Below are 17,845 nucleotides of genomic sequence, written 5' to 3' on the forward strand. Positions count from 1 at the left end.
GTCATCCAACTATGAAGGTATACTACGATATGAAAAGCAAGTTTTTAGATTGCCTTTAAAGGACTAGACGTGGATGGGTTGTGGTCAGTCGCGTGCTACCGTACCAAAGGACAGTTGCTGGCTCAGATCAGGGCTCGTGGTCCGTTTTGAGTGGGCGACAAAGTGTCGACGTCAAATTCGCAAACCGTAAGGGTAGAGCTGTGGAGTAAAACTCACCCAGTAAGGGCACGTGATCATTGCTGTTACCTGAATCGAACTTTTTGTGTTTTTTTTCTGCTGAAACGTGGGACACTTGTTGACAGTTAGATAGATCGGTTCGAGGAGATATTTGAATTAGAACGAGGTTATCCATGAGTGTATTACTCAGACTGTTAATCTCTCATGCCTTTTTGGAGTCAAAGTTGGTACTTTTTTTACCAGATACTAAATTAAGTTGTCGTACTGTTGACGACATTACAGATCATTCTTGGTTATATTTGGGAATTGAAAGTTATCGAGCATTCCAGAATTGGGATATGCAAACGGTATCTGAAAGAATAAAATGTTCGAGCTCGATTCATTTTCCTGTCATACTTTCCAATCTAAGGAGTTTCAATGGAGGAATTCCGTAACTCAACCACCAAATGGTCGGTTCGGAGTATAAGTCACCGGTCTCGAAAGTCTATTGTCGTATTGTCTTGTAAATCACAGTACATAAGCTTACTTTTAAAGAGAGTTGACCAGCAAACATGTAAGCATGGGTTACAGATTTTTCACTTTGCTTTAATGTGAATGATATATTTACAGGGTCCGGCACTCGAAGTGTAACCAATTAAAAAGGCCATAAATTCAGTTTGGAAAATTACTTTTACTTAATTCAAAGTACAAAATGTGTAAAAATAATACAAAATTCAGAATCAATTCACTTTTGCTCGATATGATCACCTTTTGCCTTGACTATGGCCTTGAGACGGTCAAAAAACGAATCGCAAGTTGCCGAATGTGACTTGCAGGTATTTAGGCCCACTCGCGGACAATAACTTTTTTCAGCGCCTCGAGACTGGTGTATCTTTTAGTTCGGACTTTGCTCTCCAAAATGGCCCAAAGAGAATAATCCATTGGATTCGCATCTGGTGAATTCGAGAGCCATTGTGTGGACGTGATGAAGTTCGGAACGTTATTTTTCAGCCATTCTTGGTTCACTCGAGCTTTGTGAGACGGTGCCGAGTCCTGCTGAAACGTCCATGGTCTGCCACCGAAATGTTTGTCTGCCCACGGCTTCAAAGCAACCTCCAGAATACTTTCCCGATAATATGTCGCATTTACCTTGACGCCAGGCTCGATGAAAACGATTGGAGAGCGCCCATCTGCGGTTACAGCGGCCCAAACCATTATCTGTTGCGGGTGCTGCCTCCTGGTGGCCAATCGATGACTCAAATTCTCGTATGAACAGTCGGTCAAGTAAACCCTATCGTTTTAAGAGTTTACGAATTGCTCAATTGGAAAAATTTTCTCGTCAGAAAATACAATGTTCGGAAATTGACCGCTTTCGGGCAAACGAAGCAACTCCTTCGCTCTCTCAAGTCAAGATTTTTTTTTTCGCGTTCACTTTTGGCAAAATGCTTTCTTGCGCTTGTAAACAATACAACTCCGAACTGTCATTTAGCAAATTTCTAGAGAGCTGATGCCCGTGCGTCAGCTGCGCGAGCGGTCTGAAGTTGGTTACACTTCGAGTGCCGGACCCTGTAAATTATTCGAATAGTTCTAATGAATTGGTTGGTGTAATTGTTATGTTTCTATAAAAACTCGTTTGAAATCAAAGTAATTACTCGTGGAATGGTCACATCAATCGCCGAATAAGACAACTATAAAGTTTAAAATATCTCCACCGAGTGAAAAATAAAGATAAAAACGCGATTATTGGATAAAGTTGATAGAAAATTGTGGAAAGGAATGAAATGAATGTATTTTGCTTTCAAAGAAACTAAAAACTATTTTTACAACCTTATCAAATACTATTGTTTTGAAGGCAAAAGGGTCATGGAAACCAAAAAGAGTTGAATATTCAAAATGCACCATAATATTTTGATTTCGAGAGTTTTGAGGAGGTTGAAACTCGCTGAAACGTGCTGAGACTCCATTGCTGATGAAGTCCGCAGAATCGGTTACACAGGACAATATAAAAAAAACGAAATGGTCATTTTTTTGATACGTTTCGTCTTAGACTCATCAGTGTGTTACAGTTTATGTAGAACTGTTATGCCACCTAGCGGTGCAACAAAAACCGTTGAGCAGACGAAAAGTTAATGCTATTTGCAAAACACTTTTTTGTTCTGCACCGAAGTGCATCTTAACGTGCTGAACGACAACGGCTCATACTGGTCGATTTCCGATATGGTGTTGGATGATCGGAAATGCATAGTGCATGAGCTAACAGATGCCATAAGGATAACTGCTGAGCATGTACGCCTTTTTTGGGTAAGATTCTGCAACTGAAAAGATTATTCTGTTGTTGGTTGCTGACTTCGGATTAAAATCACGAACGCGAGTGCTTTTCGGAAGAGTTTTTAGCCATGTTGAAGCAACATCAGGGGAACTTTTGGTGTCGCTTGGCGAATGTGGATAGATTCTGAATCCGTCAGAGAACACAAGTGCCAAACAATGAGCTGAAGGACGGTGCATCGGAAAAGTCATGGATCGGTTTTCTGAAATTGTCAGGATTGTCAAGGCAAGGTCGTATGTTCGAGCCCCGACCTGGAAGGATTCTTAGTGTCAATAAGATCGTTGTACTAGCCATGCAATGATTCTGTACGCTGAGAATCGGCTGCAAAGTCTGTTGAAACAGAAAGGCCAAATTCCACAAAAGGAATGTAATGCCATGACTTTGCTTTTCTTTGCAAGGCATAATTTTCGTGAATAACCTCGATCAAATGAAAAACCTTCTACAGCCAGTATATCTGCACATTGGAACGATTGAAAACAGAAATTGCTTCCTTTTGTTCACCCGATTTTTTTCTCACCAGGCTTGCAGATAGCAGAGAGTCCGCAGACGGTACTCTAGCTGGTCACTTTCAAGACACAGTACAGTACTATTTCATATATTGCATTCTAGAGCGTGTTTCAGAGTAGCTTAGTTGGCAGAGCATTTCCACGGTAAGGCGAAGGGTGAAGGTTCGAGTTCATCCTATCAGCGATACTTTTTGACAAGGATGGCTTTTATTGTATCAAAGAACGCTCACTGGCAACTCTCCACACGATTGAATCTGTGTCATCAAAGAGAGACGGATATCATCGCAACAACAAAAACCCGACATGGCTCATTTAACATAGAATCGACACCAGTGCGAGAGCGAAACAAACAAACGGTCGCTTATTCTCGTTTCGCGATCCGATTCTATACAGGCAGTTGATAATTGCGATAGAATCATTTTACTATTGTCGCTTATTCTAACTATGTGCATATAACCTTTGTATAAGTTGTGTCTATGAAAATGTCTGTGAATGCTCCACACAAGGGTTTTGAAATATTGCAACCTAGTATGAGAATCATCAAGTTGAATCATCGATTCGATTTTCTGCGATAATTGTCAACTTGCGATTCTCTCTTGGGAAATTCCACACAGCAACGATCATTATCAGACTGTATATTTTTTTAAGGGCGTGAAATACTCAGAGTATGAAATGGATCGAAAAAATGTAGCCAAATTCTCTCACGGATTGAGAGACTCGAGTTCTTGTAGCATCTTCTACCGGATTGAAAATGTTGTATACAATATAGATAGCAAAATAGCAGCTTCTATCAAATTTTCGGCAATCACCAACACTGCTTTTTGGCAAAATTTTCATTTTGCGCTATTTCATTTGATTTTATTTAAATAATAAATAATAAAAAATATTCGAAAAGCGAGGGCCGCTCAAATTTGTAAACATCTGTATGTGAACTACTCGGTCAGCTATTTCAGGTTGTTTTAGTTCAGTAGTCTTTCACCTATCTGTGCGTACAGTAAACACTGTCCGAGAAAATTTTTGATTCCGCCAGTTGTGAAGTTTGCACAATAAAAGAAGTTTTGTGGACTAATCGTTCATCGCTCATCGAGAGCTATGTCTAGTTTATGGATGTTGATTTCAAAATTGGGCGAGACCATTTTTATGCCAACCAGCGAAGCATTAACTGATTCCTTTTTCATGACAAACGGCCCTTAATATAGGTATATTCAACGTGATATTCGATGAATAATCTGTAATCGCGCTTTCAATTTTCGCTTTTTAAAGATTTATATGGTAGAATCACAAGTGATAGCTTTAGCATTAGAGAACGCCCGTGTGTTGCTACTTCATAATTGATCAGAATCAATTAAGCTTTCAACATGTTTTTCTAAAACAGCTTTCTTAGGAATAGCAGCTAGTTTCACATTGTGTAAACTCCATTGATTCCTGCATGCTGATCAATACCATCGCCGGCAACGTCCGAATGCAGATCTACTTGGGAAGGAAGGATTTTTTAGCTAAATGCATGTTGCTACTTGAAACCGAGGAATCCTTTGCATTTTCACATGCATCACAGGAAGGGGTTGTTTGTTAGTAAATTTTCGAATAATATTATCATGTGTTTATTGCTCTGGGTAGCCGACTACCGAGAATACGTTGCAATTTTATTTTTTGCAATGCGTTTTGTACTAAAATGTGCTTCCTACTAAAATACGAAATTCCTTCCGAAACTCGTAAAACTCCGGACAGCCGACTGTCGGGATGTTTGCTATCAATTCATACAATTAACTCATTGTGATCTGTTTTTTTTTTCAATACACAGCCGTAACACTGGCAAGATATCGCTCGATCATCATCAATGGAACAACAACGCCGCACGCGATACGAAGTAATCTACTCTCTAACTAAAATAATAAAATGCCAAATAGATCCTCCTCGCAGTCTAAACTATATTTTACTATATTTACTTGTAAAAACTTTGCGTTTTATCCGAAGAAAAATAGATCCATAGATCAAACGCTCCCCGAAAAATCGACAGAGTTTAGTCTAGCCTGATTTTTGTCGTGAATACGACTTACTTTACTATGGGGTGCCTTATCAAAATTAGCCATATGGATGAATGGGCAGAACTTAATCGTGAATATCTCGACTTGTGTTAACGGCAGCAACATAATTCTTTCACCATTTCATCAAAAATATGATCAGGAATTTAGGATAATATTATGAACAGTGTGTGATAACCACAAACAACTTAAAAATTAAGTTTTCTCAAACTTTGAAAACAACGCGGAAAACTCTCTACTTTTGCTTGGCTTTTTCGCGCTAGGACGACAATTTTGAGGTAGTCAGGCAAATATCTTGAACTGACTGCGTATAAAAGGGGAACCGTGGTCGAAAATCGATCATTTTTTCTTGTGCGTTGGATGGAAGCAGACGTCGTGGGAATGATTTAAGCAACCAGCAGCTTCGGAGAGTGCACCTTCTGCGTGGTTAAAAACCTCAAACGCTCAGGTCGTAACTCTCATTTGGACTTCGGTCGTCAGGTGGAGCAGTCAGCAATGCTTTCATTTGGACTTCGGTCGTCAGTTGGATAAGTCGTCAATAATGAGAGCAGACCTTTTGCGTGGTATCAAACTTCAAACGCTCAGGTCGTGCTTTCATTTGGACTTCGATCGTCGAGAGAAGCAGTCGTCAGTAATCAGAGCAGACATTTAGCGTCCCACAAAACCTCAAACGCTCAGGTCGCAGAGCCAGTTTCCCTTCGAAGAAGATCGATTACATCATCCTGTTGATGGTCGTTTCATTGGAGCAAAATACAACGGAAAATTGACAACAACGTGGAACATTATGCAAAATCAGCCCTTCTAATGGCTCTAAATGTTACCTATAAAACTATAAAGATTGCTTCTTTGTAAATCGAAAATTAAAATTAGCAGTGTAGTGCAAATGTAAGATCATTTGATTAATTTTTTTGCAATTTTCACAGTGCTAAATTCGCATGTTTAAAATCATTTATATCCAATCAGTGTTTAATATCTTAGAGAATCATACAATTTGGCCCTTCTGGGATGCCAGAAATTTAACCCGTACAGTATTTTGATGGTTTCTTTTACTGAAATATGGAAATCTGAAATGAAATAATCTACATAAAAATTTTCTTTGGTTCCATTTGGAACCATAATTTCATACTCAAAGAATTAAGCGAAATTTTACTTCACTATACTGTATACGGCCCATTTTTCAACCAGTTGTAGTTTGTAGTAAACTTTCTGCTGATTTGCTATATAAAATGCATAGCACCGACTCAGACAGTCAGCGGTATCCATCGGAAGTCAATTGTATCCATCGGAATTTGAACTCAACTTGTCACTCTCCATCACGAACGCCTTCATAAAAGGTTCTTTTCACCATTATTTTATCATAATGAACTATACCGGTTATTTCGGAATATTTGTGTGTCATCATGTTTAATGTAACTAATCTGTACTGTAGTTTAGGTGTATCGTTTCAAATTCTAGTAGTGTAAAAGGGCAAAACTTGAACAATTCACACAATCGATCAACTAATTGATATTCGAAAGTATAATGAAAGAGTGTCAGTTTTATTCGTATTCACGAAACCCGGTTAGGTCTCTGACATTACACACCTGTACTTTTTAGTAAGAAGAAATATGTTATAATAAGTCATTGTAAATAAGAAAACTGTGAAATATCTCTAAGGTACGATCTCATCAGCATCCTGCTCCTCCTCTTCGCTTTGCTCTAAACAACGCGAGATTACACAACACTTTAGAAATTATAAAATAAAATAAACACTCGCAGATATGTTTTCTGCAGACCAATTTTAGATTTTCAGCTGATGGTGTTATCAATGCTATGCAGATGGCGCTTCGATCGGTTAGCATCGTTTAATTTTTGGCGGTAAATTCGCAGCTTCCGTCGCTTGAACATATTTTAGTTTCGCGAATCAGCATTATTCAATAATAAACTATTTAAACACTTTTTTATAATCAACATACACTTGCCCCAGCTGCACTATCACTCAAACTAACTGGTTTGACGAATTATTTTACTTTAAGTTGTTTTATACTTATTGAAATTAGACTTTTTTGAGAACAACACTTTGGCACCGCATCGTACTCACAATGGTAACTCAATTATCGCATGCGAGCTCGCAAATTAATATGGTATATATTTAATAATTACTCACCAAGAACGCATTGAATCGATCAAGAAACAATTTCTCTTATATGCACTTCGTTAAATAAACTGGACAGCATTTCCTCTACCATCATATGAAGCACGTTGTATGCTCATCAATATACACTTAAAGAACGTCAATTCAATTCTTTATTTTATTAATAACATTATTTTTCAACGCGTACAATCATCTTTACTACTATCGTAATTAAATTTTTATGTACCTGGACGTCAATTACGAACAAGAAAATTATTTTTAGAAAAACACAGTAGAACAAGTTATGCAAAAAATAGTCCAGTCAATCGAATAATGCGTCACTGTAATCAATTTTGTAGTCATCTTGACTTGACTATGCAAAAAAATCAAAACCCAACAACATCGTAGAAATAATGCGTAATATAAGTAAACATTGTAAATTTTTATATGTAGTCATCATTTGCTTGACGAAATAAATAAATAAATAAAGAATGTGATTGTTGTTTGTGATATGCGAACAAAATTCTTCAAATCTATAAACGATTGCCACAGTTGATGGAATGTTAATTTTGCGGACTGTATAGAATTTATTCGACTGCTAAACACAAAATTAATACAGAAGTAGTCTTCTACATCATTCATTCTATTACTCCAAAAGCCGTGCGTAGTGTCATTTCAAGCTGTCATCAAGAGACCATTTCTAGTTATGAAAAATAGTAACTTGGCTTGGCTTGGCTTTGGCATATGAGATGGTTCGTATTACCACCGATCGAGCCAATCGTACTAATCCAATTTGTGCGCGGTTATTGGAACAGAAACCAATAACATTTGCATGCTTTATAATTGACGCAACATTGTTAAAAGCACGCGGAAGTTTTACAGTCAACGAACGCGAAAGGGGCGCGGGGTAATGAATGCGTTCGGCCTAGTAGACATTTGTCCCCAATCCTGTCTAGAGTCGCGGGCGAACGTGTTGAAAGTGCACTTCGACGGCGTAGAGACCGTAGTAGAGATTTTGAAACGATAAAGCCCTCCATTTCAGTGACCGATTGTGTCATGTTTAGTCCAGACTGCGGACCAATAAATATGTACCATGATGCAGTTTGCAATATCGAACCAAAATAACCGATCGTTGTTGTGCAACTGCGGTCACTGTGCAAGGATTGCCAGCTCCACTTTCCCGTACGGACCCGAGAACTGGACGCGAAATTCCTCTGGCGTTCCGCGAGTGACGAAATCTGTGGGAGGATCATGTGCTGACATTTTTCGCTTTGGCGCCATGTTGCAACTTTTGATTGTTGAGTTATCGAAGCTTGTCGATCAACCGCACTCATTCCGTTTTTCAGTAACTTTGGCAAGAGATGGGAAATGCAAATTTTTCCATTTGGCCAGGAAAGATCCAACAGCCAAGATTCAGATACGTCAATGCTAGACGAGGGCAGAATAGTTGTCTAACGATATTAGAGGTAATGATTTACGATCTGGCACACTGCTGACGCCCTCTGGCTTCAGGGGTTTGCTTGTTGTCATGACTCAAAGCTAGCCGGCAAACTCGGATCCGACATAGAAATGGACCTGAAAGGAAAAGTAGGTTAGTACGGTGCTGTCCTAGAGCGTGTAAGATCGAGATCGACAGCGAGCGCGGGATTGAGGACGACCTCTGACTTTCAACGCGCCCCATCAACGCGAGACCGTAGAGCTTTTCCATGCAGCCGGCAACGGGCCACTGACTGCTGCCGCCCACACGGTTGGCGATCATGTCACTCTCAATTGTTTACACCTTTTAAACACTGTATCGACACCTCCTCAGCATGAGAAACCATGACGACATGAGCATGTGTGGCACGTGAAAGCTTAAGCAAACGCCCCCTCGTGCTTTCAGTCGGTCAGTTATTCGGTTAGTGTTACGTCTGTTATGTTCTCGTTTGATAGCCGATATAACCAGGTGACATTACATAATGCTGATGTAATTGGACCGACATTCCAGCGCTACTCCTTGATGAATGCAAATTTAGACAATATGGGTCATGAACAGTATGTTGAAGTGTCACTCAACAACCGGAGAAGGTAGCAAAATCCTATTCGTCTGTCTCTGTGTGTGTGTTTATTTTCGGTAGATATTTATGATCTCCATTTTTGTCTATTCATAGCAGCATAATAAATCGTTTCAGCTCTTATTTGTGATTGCCTCACCCATCTAGGGCCGCATAATACAATGCGTCTCAATAACCTATCCCAAGTTGACCGAATTCACTGATTCCAGGTTGGACATCGTCATCGTCACCTCTTGCGACGAGTGAGAGCTCATCACCAAACTCGAAGCAAGGCGCTAAGCAGCCGAAACCAATTAGTGCGACCGTTTATTGGTCAATCCAGCCCAGGGGCCATTATCGAAATGGTCCGCCCTACCCCTTCGGCGATGTAGCGGAAAATCGAAAAACATTGGATCGTCTTCATAATCGGCAATCAAGCTAATATTTTCCAGCTTCGAATAGGGAACCCATCGCCATAATGAGACACTGTCAAAACACACTTTCGTCCGCGGGGGAATCAAATTGTGACAGCTTGGCTGGCTCCATTAGGGATGGTTTGTGCGGTGTCGAGAAAAGCGCGTGCCGACTGCTTCGCGGGGGCTTCTGGGCAGGAAATGACACCGAAAGCACCAAGATTCCGCGCCGCTTACCGCTTACCACCTGGCTGAAGTGTCGCACTAATCCAATTTAATGGTGACGATTGGATAATATAAAACGCACACTAGCTGCTTTCGACGGCGATAAAAAGATTTTTATTTGTCGCTCTATGAGCAGTTTAACCCAAATAGACGCACCGGGAGATACATCGGCGAGTGCCGGAAAAGGGGTTAAGTCAAAGATACGGTACGGCACAGTATGAGAAGAAAGGGTCCATTGTGGGTGAGCGAATCATGGTGTGGAATGTGTTATCTCCGGGAATGATTGAGACGGTCGTTGCCGGATTCGGTGTTGAATGCATACCGATTGAATGTCATTCTTTGAAGGTGGTTTTAATGCTTGCTTCTATGCGTTTTTAATCAGATCATTCACTTTTCTCCTCGGAATGAATGAAATAGATTTTAACGAAGATTTTAAATACGAATTCATTTATTCATTGATTGTGAAGCAATGCTGTAAGCGGTTTTGATTGAGCTTCCTCCCCGGCAGACCAACATGCATCGTCTTGTATCTTGTATCAATAGTTATGCAGATCCATATCCATATCAAAAAAAACTCTGGAATCAGATAAAAAAGTGTCAAGAAAGTAAAAACAATCTCCGAAGTCTTGGAATGGAAACGAACTTGTTTTATTCTGAGTTAGAAAATTTCCTGAGTGCAAAATTGAAATGTTAAAACAGAGGTGGAAATAAGCCAATTTTTCGCACGAAAATGTAAATCAAGATTTCCGATTGTGAATCGAAAAACCAAACACCGTGAATATAAAAATTGGGTAACAAAACTAAAATTTCGATTATTTTCAAATTGTGGGAACTGTGTATTCAGATTTGTCCCAGGTTGGCGGTTCAATGCATAGGACGCTGGTCTTTACAAGCCAGTTGTCGTATGTTCGAGTCCCGACCTGGAAGGATTCTTAGTGTCAGTAGGATCCATAGTACTAGCCATGCAATGATTCTGTACACTAAGAATCGGCTGCGAAGTCTGTTGAAACAGAAAGGCCAAATTCCACAAAAGGAATGTAATGCCAAGACTTTGCTTTGTGTATTCAACTTCCGATTCTGCAAAAAAAAAATTAGTAAAACTGGCATATAAATGAATACAAAAAGGTTATAAATCTTCAAAACTGATCTCGCACATACGTTTCAAATTACCTTCTACGTAAAATATATAAACAGAATCAGGAATATTTTCAAAAAATATGGCGAGTTTGATTTCTATAGTAATTTGATAGAACGTTTTGCTGAGAATCTACGAATAGTTTAAGCATTTTTTTTTCTAATTTATGCATCTAATTAGAAAACGAAACCTATATTTAAAAGATCCTGCAGTTGAATCACTGGACAATTCGATCAGCTCTGAGCATTGTGGAAGAAAATCTCATATGAGCAAGATCAGACATGAGTACCGATTGATTTACGTTTAAAATCGTTGATCCCGATGAATGGTGTGAAAATTAGTGACAACAGTAATCCTACAGGAATTTTTAACTAAGGATATCGCGTATCAATATGACTTTTAAAAACGTGGAAAATTGCCAATTTTGTATCGTTGGGAAGTTAAGTGATGGGTGATAAGGAATAATTTTTTTTAAAGATATTTTTATTCAGGCCTATTTGCGTACAAGCTTTACGTGGCCGAATCACCCGATTTTTTAAATAAAGAATTTTTTGAAGTGGATCTCGTTGTCACTCTTTTTCTAGGAGGAGAAGAGTTTCCATTTCCCTCCTGCGAGGGTTGAGGGGCACTTTGTTCGTGGCTCGTCTCGTCATCCATTGCCTCATCGGTTGTATTGTTGTTGGTGTCCGTCTTCGTTTCGTTTTCCTTGTTGTTCGTAGTATTGAGCTCGTTGCTAGTTGCTTTAGATGCGTCTTGTTGTACATTGGTTGCAGTTGCTGGTTGGTTTGATGGTGAAACATGAGTACTGCGCTCACTAGTTTTCGTTGTTAAACGGTTGACCTTGTCTTTGGTTGAAGATGTCTTTTTCGCAGTTTCAGTGCAAGGTTTACCGTAGTGTGCAGGTTGTTCACAAAACTGACATGTAACCAGCTGATTTTCATAGGTAATCAACGTTTTACATGGACGTGTCCCACCTTGACCACAAATGATGTAAGATGGAATTGCCTTACGTAGTAGCATACGCACAACTCGCACGCCATTCCGGATGCCGGGGAAAAAATTCCATCATACTTCCCTTTCGATGGAAAGGATTTCACCGTACTGCGACATATTCTCCCGTATCGTCAAATTGGATCAAAGTGAACACTTTAGATCAAGATGTCGGCCCATAAACTTTTAGGGTTAAGCAAAAACTGGCCAAAAAGCTTAAGCAAAACAGGCCCATCCCGCAATGGATTAGGATGCGTACGGGCAACACAATCCGATACAATGCCAAACGTCGCCACTGGAGACGTACCAAACTGAATTTCATGAATTACATCTACTAAATTTCATGAATAAAATCAAGCAAAGTTTGGAAAAGTGAAAAAAAAAATTCTCTCGAACGAACTTCTCGGTGGCCTGCGGGGGAAGGTCATGCACGCGTACTTCTATGGCATTGTCCACCATGTGCACAGGAATTTTGTATTTAATGTTGTCACACTCAACGCTGTGCACCTCGTTGTTAACCGAAGCGAATGCAAGTACATCGCTTTCACGTTTAAACATAATGTACACACAGTTAGACGCCTTATTGAATTGAATCTCACTTACATTGTTAGCGTCTAGATGCATTCGTTCTTTAAGTAAGATTTCAATTTCATTTGCTGCTGGTCTAACTTTGCAACGCTTGAAATCTATACAAATTGAATTCGGTCTTGCAGGCCAAGTTTCAGGCTTTGTTAAATCGTATTTGACCATTCCGTACACTCTATTGTTCACTGGCGTATTGTCTTTGTTACTGTTGTTTCGACCGTAAACGATTTTCGACTGTGTCGGGTGAGATGCGAGCACGAACTGGTGGCGGAGGGGTTGTCATATAGATATAAAGCCCGAGAACAGCTGAACATGCTCGGTTCTTCTGTTCAATTAGGTTACTGTTAGAGTGAACACAATTTGCGAAGCGATGCAAAGCGTTTTGATGTGATGCGCTGTTATCGCACCTACTCTGACAGCACCCTTAGGTTGCTGTCAGAGTGAAAGCGTCACGCGATGCGTCTAGGCGCGCGTGCGAGCTAGTTGCATTTGATCAAAGCAAACCTGTCAGAGTGAATGCGATGCGAAAACAGTACATCGAATTGAATCGCTTCGCTTCGGTCCGCGTTCCGCGCGGTTCCTAAGGTTGATGTCAGAGTGAATGTAATTTTTATGTTGAAAATGAAATTTTAAAAGATTTTCGATTTCTACCGATTCGAACGGAATTTGTTTATTTAAATCAGTATCAAACAAGGAATACATTTTGGTCTGCCGACAAAGCGGAGAGTCGTAAATAGTCTTGCGATGGGAAATGTAGTGATTGCTGGCGGAGGGGTTGTCATAGAGATATAACTACAATTAAACTGCGTGGCGCCCGAGAACAGCTGAGCATGCTCGGTTCTTCTGTTCAATTAGGTTGCTGTTAGAGTAAACAAGATTTACGAAGCGAGGCAAAGTGTTTTGATGTGAAGCGCTGTTATCGGGGACCGAAGCGAAGCGATTCAATGCGATGTACTGTTTTCGCAACGCATTCACTCTGACAGGTATGCATTGATAAAATGTAAATGTAATTTTTATGTTTGAAAATGGAATTTTAAAAGGTTTTCAATTTCTACCGATCCGAACGGAATTTGTTTGTTTAAATCAGTATCAAAGTAGGAATATATTTTGGTCTGCCGACAAAGCGGAGAGTCGTAAATAGTCTTGCGATAGAAAATGTAGTGATTGCTGGCGGAGGGGTTGTCATAGACAGGCCCGTACCTAGGATTTCGTTTCGGGAGGGGCCCAAAAATAAAAAATAATGTTATTGAAGTTTGCTTATGTACCAAATTTTTGGTGTGCCTTTTACGGGTGTTTTTAACAGACACTTTAAACTTTTCCACTGAAAGTGGTACTGTGTTACATTTCTTTACGTTTACTGTCTTGTTATTGCTGTAACACATGCCTGAGATCTTCTAAATAATTATATATCTGTTTTTGATTTCGGGAGGGGCCAAGACCCCTCGGGCCCCCCTCTGGGTACGTGACTGGTCATAGAGATATAACTACAATTAAACCGCGTGGCGCCCGAGAACAGCTGAGAATGCTCGGTGCTTCTGTTCAATTAGGTTACTGTTAGAGTAAACAAGATTTTCCAAGTGAGGCAAAGTGTTTTGATGTGATGCGCTGTTATCGCATCGCGTTCCCTATGACCAGTTTAGTCTTCAACAAAACGCCTGCGATCGCAACAAAACGCCTCGCATCGCTTCGTGAATAGCGTTATCTCTGAAAGCAACAAGTCAGAGAGAACGCGATTTGCGAAGCATTTGAGGCGATGTACTTTTACCGCATCGCATTCACTCTGACATGTTTGCCTTGATTGAATGAAACAAGCAAGCACGCGCGTGCGGACGCCTCGCAAATCGCGTTCACTCTGACTGCACCCTTAGGTAGCTTGCTTTTTCGTGTGTTTCACATGTAGGGAAGTTTATTGTTGTCTATTAAGTTAGTAATTAGTTCAATTGGCCAAACGATTTTTACGGACAAGAGTTAGCTACAGGTTGGAGTTCCCGTTCCGGCGATAGCTTTTTCGCAGTTTTCATTTCATGGTTGTGTGCGCATGTCAATATGATTTCTTCGTCAGATGCTGACCAAATTTAACACTTTGTAGTTTTCATCTTATTATGATAAATTTTCAGTTTTATTTGAATTCCTGAAAAAAGAGTAAATTTAAAGATAAATGAAAAAAATGAAACTGAAGATTTTTTTCTCAGCTATGATGATACGTCGTCGATGATACTATTCAAAGTTCCTAAATGGGTTCAGTTGGTTCAGAACTGAGAATATATATGAATTTTGCTTTTGTCCATATTAGTCAACCATGAGAAAAATTGAAATTGTTGTATGAAAAGTGCTAGGACACGTAAAATTGGTTTGGCAAATAGAAAAAGAAGAATACAATTTAGCTCAAGAAATTTTATGAAGTTTCCAGGAGATTTTACTATTTGAAGATTATTTAGCAAAGACGCTTACTTCTTGATCAAGGTCAGTATGTTGCTGAAAACAAAATAAAATTGAGACGGCAACTCGCTTAACTTTTGTTGATAATTTAATTATCCCATTCCGATTGGCTATCGTACGTTTGTTGAAAAGCCCGTGTCGCCACACACAGAGCGCCAGCAGAACAGAACCGCAAAGCACCTTTTTTGTTTCTTTTCTTCGCAGGACCCCCTGATGTTTCGTATGTGCAACATGATACCGCACTTTTCGTTTATCAATCACCTGCATCTGCGGCAAATTGATTCAGAGTTGGGGTCGCAACGTGTCACTCTAAATCACGGCGTTACCGGCGTCCGAAAGCAGGTCCAAACGTGTGACGCAATTCGATTTGTTTATGGAATATTAAACACAAATAATCTGTTTCAATGTCTCTCCCTGCTGCGTTAATAAAATGGCAATATCGTATGCCGTCGTAGATTAGGATCGCTCCTTCACGTTCCGCCCGATTGGATATTTATTTCGAAAAAAAAAAATGTTGACGATAGTGCCTGGCAATAGACTCGGCTGAAGGAGGTACCAACCGAAGCACTCGGTCGGTCGGTCGGTTGGTCAGCCTTACGTGTTTAACCGAGTCTGATCTAAATTGGCAAGCGAGATTAATTGGACCCTTCTCTGGGGTCAAGTTTTTCAATTTGTAATCAGTCGGTAAGTGTGGTGATTTTAAGGAATAGTCAACTCGCAGCCAATGTCCTTGGTCGGAACGAATGTCTCATTAGCGTGTGCCTTTGGAAATATTGTGTCCGAACCGAAAAGTTAGAATATCGAACCATTGTCCGTAGCCACTCTAACGGCGGCAGCTCGGAGAAAGACATTGCGTCATGCGCTGATTGGAAAGATTCTCACACCAGCGAAAAACCTCTCCATACCCATCAATTTCCCGTAACTGTACTATGGCGAAATTCCATTCTGTTCAAATTGTGCGTTGGTTTTTTGCCTGCAGTTTGATTTAGTTGAGCTTGTTCGAAAACCGCCAATTTCGCCGTATTTGCCTAGTCACCTAATTTAGTTCACTGCAGGGCGGACGTTGTCCGCCGTCTTGCAAGAAGTGCTAGAATTAGGAGGGCGGACACCAGACTCGGTCAGAGCGATTGGCGAGTTCTTTGCTGTTTTCCAGAACACGAAACCTCACTCCGTTATGAAGGCAGGTTCCCACATTCAATCCAATCCAATCCATCATCATCGGCTGATGGATAGGAACGAAGATCACTATGCTGCGTTGCGTACGTTCCCGGAGATGCAATGGATTCTTCCCAACGAAGCGGGAACGGTACAGTCATGCTATACCGGTGGTGGTCGGAGAGCACTTAAGGTACTCTGTAATTTTGCTAAACAGCTTTTTTTATGTTGCCAATTTTTTATCAAAAGTACATTAGTGAGCATTAGTGAGGACAGTCAGAATCGCATTTTTTTTAAACAAATCCTCAGCAACAGATTTGACAGATGTTCTGGTGTTTATGAAACATGCGGTGAACCAAGTGTATTTAACGGGTGAATGGGAAACCTTGTTTGAGGCAAAGTCAACGAAACGAATCAACGAAAAATGATCACCCGTTAGCATTGCCAATCGATCATAATTCGACTGATTTGCTAAAAGTGTTTGCTGCCGTAATAAAATCCACAACAAACAGTTCGGTTTTGTATTGCTGATGCGTGCGAATTGAATTTGTTTTACCTTTCAGTTTCAGTACTGACTGCAAACGAGACTGCATTATTTTTGCGTGGTGTGCCAGGTGAATTGTATCGACTGGAATTAGCCGTGGTTTGTCGAAAACGTTGAAGGGCGTGAAGGTCCTAGTGGTTTTTGTTTGTCTCTTGATGGAATTAGCTGCCGCGAATGATTGGTTTGAATTGGTTTTATTTTCTAACAGTTAAGCTGTTAATGATTGGGAACGAATCACCTCTTATACTGAGTCGATTCGATAATTCAAACACAATTGGAAAACCTTGATCCGTGATCAAATATTTGCAATCGCTAGTGTGAAAGCACGGACCTTGAAAGGTGACTGCAAGTTTGTTGGCTGTTATTTCATTTCACACTACCGATACAATTCAAACAGCTTTCAATTAAGTCTAGATTAGTTCAAAAATGGGCCCAGATTATCACTCGATAACCGGTTCACCCCGTTCCGGACAAAACGACCGATCTCAATCGGTCATAGCAACTTTTGTTATCATATCGATATCGTGTATCGCATGTCCCGTCTAATCAACCCACGGATGATCATCGGCCATCACCGGCAATTGATCGAGCGCTCGCGGTAGGACCTGATCCGTTCAACCACGGTAGCACTAACCTACAATCTGCTACACGACACAGGCGAAAATTAACTTTCATGTTGAACATCGCCGCTGGTTAGACGGGGCCGCTGGTTAGACGGGGCCGCATGTTTTCCAGGGAAAATTTGTATCTACAAACAATCTTCCGGTGGTGTTGCGGCTGGCGCGGTTTGCTAGGGACCGGTTTCCCCCAGCAGCCAGTGTTTTTGACGTATTAGATACGCTAATGAAACCCTGTAGTGGGAATGTGATAAACCAGTTTGGAACGATACTCTCCACACTGTCCGTTGGCCTATCGATCATCTTCGCGGCCAATCCACAGGAATGCTCATCCACCGGCAATCGCACTACGCGGAGCCGGGGTAGGTAGTGGGGTAAAAAATTTGTTTGTTTGGAATTAATGCATCAATTTTCTCATATATTAGCGAACGCTCGGACAGGACTGGTTCACGGTGAACCCGAAGATGATATTTTTTCCTACCAGCACATCTCGATTTATGGGGCTTCGAGAATCATGTTGTCCGTTTGCGGGTTCTGCGGTATTACGCTACTGCCACAGCGTTCAC

At 40.5% G+C, this 17,845-nt stretch overlaps 1 protein-coding gene and 1 pseudogene across 5 annotated transcripts in view; both read left to right on the forward strand.

The window, feature by feature from the left end:
• Nucleotides 1-17,845, forward strand: part of LOC131431478 (protein Shroom) — a 547,622-nt gene that overhangs the window by 153,102 nt on the left and 376,675 nt on the right. The gene's annotated exons all lie outside the window — the stretch shown is intronic.
• Nucleotides 12,108-12,277, forward strand: LOC131432839 (large ribosomal subunit protein eL39-like; annotated as a pseudogene).

The sequence above is a fragment of the Malaya genurostris genome, chromosome 2 (genome assembly GCF_030247185.1).
Source record: "Malaya genurostris strain Urasoe2022 chromosome 2, Malgen_1.1, whole genome shotgun sequence".
Taxonomy (NCBI): Eukaryota; Metazoa; Arthropoda; class Insecta; order Diptera; family Culicidae; genus Malaya; species Malaya genurostris.